Here is a 4,247-nt window from a genome sequence, read left to right as displayed (position 1 = left end):
GGAGAAAAAGAAACAAAAGTAAGAAAAATGTGTCAAGTTCCCCTAATGTTCTCAAAAAGGAATGTGAATCCAAGACTTCCAATTCAGACTTCTTACATGTCAACAACCGAGTCTCTGATCTGAAGATTCACATAAACAGACTAAAACGGAATATCAAGAAAACATGGAATACTTCCAGGTACTTATAAATGTTCTCATTACAATGCTTCTTCAACTAAATCTGATAGTTCGTTAATTACCGACGAAAAGAAAAAAGAAGAAGTGAATCATGATGAGCTAGATGCTCATCTTATTACACCCTGACATGCTCATGTTGCATCTTTTTTTAATTGTGGCTTGATAAAAAGAGATGCTCATTAATCTCAGGATTTTCTCTTGAGAAAGTTGTCAGGATTGTACTAGATTCGATGTTATTTCCGTTTGCTCCTCTACATCTTTTATTTTTGGGCTTCCTTTGTCTATCATAGGCCCGTCTATCTTGCTCGTACACCAACCCACACGAACGACATGTTCCCTAGGGTTTGATAGAATACCTTATATTTATTTATAATATATTTCAGTTGTGCAAAAAATCTCTTCTATAGTTTTTTTGTGCACAATGGAGGGAAGCAACAAGTTTAATGATGTTGAGCTGTGTCCTATTGATATCTCATGCTTTCATGCTCTTGATCATGAAAACGAAGACAAACTGCCAGTTCAGATTTCTTCACAACTGGTAGGAAATCTTCTTGAAGACTTTAAGGTCGTACGCGAACATCTTGGTATGGCAACACGGAATCTAGACTACCTAAAAGACGAACTAAGGAAGGCATCTGAGGAACTTGTTCAAACCATGGTTGCAGAAAGGATTTAGTTTTTCGTCTGTTTGTAATTCTAGTCGCCTAGTATGTCTTCTTTTTGGATTAGTTGGAAGAATAACTAGTGCTTTGAATAGCGAAGATTGTGACGACACATAGCTATATTTGTTTTCATCTTCTTATGTTATCTTTTAGGTTTATTTGTTTTAAATTCTAAAAATATTCGAAGGATGTTGATTATTGCAGTATTTTCTTGGTTTGCTATATTGCAATATTATTATGGGATATGTATTGTTTGCATCCGTGAAATTGAAGGTCCCATATTGCGGTCAAAAGTAAAGTCGTCCATGAATTGGTATTCATATTGATGAAAGGACGAATGGACTTTTGACATATACAAAAGCTATGCCTATGCAATCATGTATTTGATGGAAAATATGATTAAATCTTTTGTGTGACAATGATAAAGTCTATTATGTTGTTATGCATATAATGATGCAAAGATAAAATAGATCCTTGTATGTTATCCACAGTATTGATCTTCATTAATCCATCTTGCTATGTTTTACCGTGAAGGCTCCATTGTGTGTCTTATGTTGAGCACCTTACAACTAAGTCGATTAACCTTGGCTTTGTTGGTTGTTCCGTAAGATGCTATATGTTGAGCACCTTACAACTATATGTTTTACCGTGACGGCTCCATTGTGTGTCTTATGTTGAGCACCTTACAACTAAGTCGATTAACCTTGGATTTGTTGGTTGTTCCGTAAGGGTGAACTAAATTAATCACCCTTGGTTATTTAGTTTTGTACTCCATAAGTCTTCTTTCTTATGATGAGTACATGTACGGTTAAGGTTGTCATGTCTTATGATAATCTTAGTCGGGGTTCCATAATCTCTTATGTTGAGCCAAAAATAATTAAATTGATTACCTCGATGATTAGTTTGGTTATTTGTTTGTATTCCAATTAAATTAATTATAGGTTCTCTTATAATTAATCTAATTGAGTTTTCATATATTCCACAAGTTCTTGTGTTGAGTATATGAACGGCTAGAATATCATGTTCTATTGGTTAATGTAGTCACGTATTCCGTAAGGTTTTCCTTATGTTCAGTACTTGAACGGTTAAGTTAGTCACCTCCATATGATTAACTTAGTCGTAGCATGTTGCTCCGTGAGTTTCCTTATGTTGAGCACTTTCAATTAAATTGATCACTTTTATGGTTTTGATTTAATTGCGTATTCCAATTAGAATATTCATGGGTTTACTTGTGAGTATTTTGATTGAGTTTTGGATATAAAAAATCATTCACATGGTTTTTGGTGTCCAAATAAAAATCCTTCTTTTCTTTCGAAATTAAGGTCGCTCTTGTTGTTCCTTTGGGAATGAATCAAATGGGGGAGAGTTCTTTTGAACTTGTGCTTAATGGTAATATCTTGCGGGGAGTGCGGCTGTGGAATTTTATAGGTGTTATCTTGCGTCTTAAAACTCCTTGATGAATGTTGTTAGCTTCGGCTATAAGATTGCATCTAAATTAAGATGATATGTTGTCTTTCTTTTGGTCATGAAATGTCTCTTGTGAAAATTCCATTATGAACCCGTTCTTGTACCTTTGCTAATTTTATTGACAAAAAGGGGGAGAAATATTGTAGGTCACACTACAAATACATATGGTTTTCGGATCATTGTGTAAGGGGGAGTGGTTTCCATGATAGAGATGGAGTATTGACTAAGGGGGAGTGATACATATCACCATAGTATTATTGTTAAAGTCATGATGCAATTGGACTTTGATGTTCATAATAATACTATGACACTGTATAATAATGATCGAGAATCTCGATTTCTCTCATTGTTATAGCTACGGATCTTCAACAACGGTGATACTAAACTTACAACCTTTGGGATCATTGGAGTACTTGGAAGGACGAAGATTTCAAAGAACGTTGAAGATTGGACTATGGAATAGGAGCCACTAAAGTTTATCTTCTTTGTATTCCATATGTATTAATAGTTTTGTCACTAAAATTGACAAAGGGGGAGATTGTTAGAGCATAGCTTGGTCAACCTCGCATGCGTTGCTATATCAAGCATGTTTGTCAATGTTAGTGATCAACACTATAAAGTCTTGATTTCTAGCCTATTAGCTAAGTCTCGGACTAGGATAGGAAAAGTGTAGTTGAGCTCAAGGACTTCATGGTGATTCAACGACAACGACGACGATCTACACCAAGGAAACGTGGAACTTCATCAATAAAAAGGTATGTGAAGACTTGAACTTATCTATCACTCGAAGGTCTATCTATTCTTCTCCTACTTCTTATGAGACAAAAGTCGTATGCTATATAGACTAGATCATATACACTTGATATTTCGAGCTGAGTATTCATTGCTTATCTTTTACTCGAAATCATGTGTTGGTAAAGCGTTTCGCTTTGATCAAGTTTATCTTCACCTAGTGACGAAAGTCATGAAAGTTTCAATCGCTTTGGAAATAGCTCTGACGAGAAAGGATTTTTGTTCTTCACGACTGAATATCGCCCTCTGAGAATGTTTCAATGATTGAAATGAGAGTTTAGATTATATAACCATGTATTCCTTGAACCGAAGTTTTCGAACTTTGTTGATCAAGAGAAATCGGTAGGATTGTGGAATTGGCTTGCCAAGTCCGCGAACCCATTCCGCGAACCGACCGAAGTTCTCGACCGAGAATTTCTGCTGGGATTTCCAAAACTCGTTTGTGTGCTAATTCCGCGAACTTAGTCCGCGAACCCAGTCCGCTAACTGGCGGAAGTTCTCGACCGTAGAATTTCTGCTAAGTTTGGAAAACTCAACCGATTAACTTAAGTCCGCGAACTTGTTTGTGAGCTTAAGAGATTAGGATCTAAAGATGTGATGTGAACATGAAACATTAATTACTAAGGAATGCTTTATGCAAACCGTGGCTATAATGTTCATGAGATGATTCTAATCGAATTGAATCATCTTTGTTTCAATTGTGTATTGTGTAGTTACATAAGATCTCATAAAAATTGAACAACTCTTAACTAGTTCATTTGAGTCAATTGAACTAGTTATGGTGAAGAAGAACATGATTAATATGAGATGTTCATATGGTTGACCTTTTGGGTTATCATGTTGAACTAACATACGTGTACTCGTTTGGGCATGGTTTTTCTCAAATACAGTAAACGTGTACCCAAGTGTGTGTGACAAGCTATGTCTTTCGATCTAACGGTTGAGAGATATTGGCTTGAATCTAAATTAGGTTTTCATCTAACGGTGAATAGTGTTTTCTTTGTACCTAAGGGAAAACCCTGATTTGAAGGCTATATAAAGGAGACATCTAGCACTGAGCAAACCTAATCCCCACATGTATATGTGCTACTAGTGCTCTCGCTAGAGTCGATCTCCATTAACTCTTGAGTTTCTTCTCTAAAATCGAGT

The sequence above is a fragment of the Papaver somniferum genome, chromosome 7 (genome assembly GCF_003573695.1).
Source record: "Papaver somniferum cultivar HN1 chromosome 7, ASM357369v1, whole genome shotgun sequence".
Taxonomy (NCBI): domain Eukaryota; kingdom Viridiplantae; phylum Streptophyta; class Magnoliopsida; order Ranunculales; family Papaveraceae; genus Papaver; species Papaver somniferum.
Note: the sequence above shows the minus strand (reverse complement) of the source record.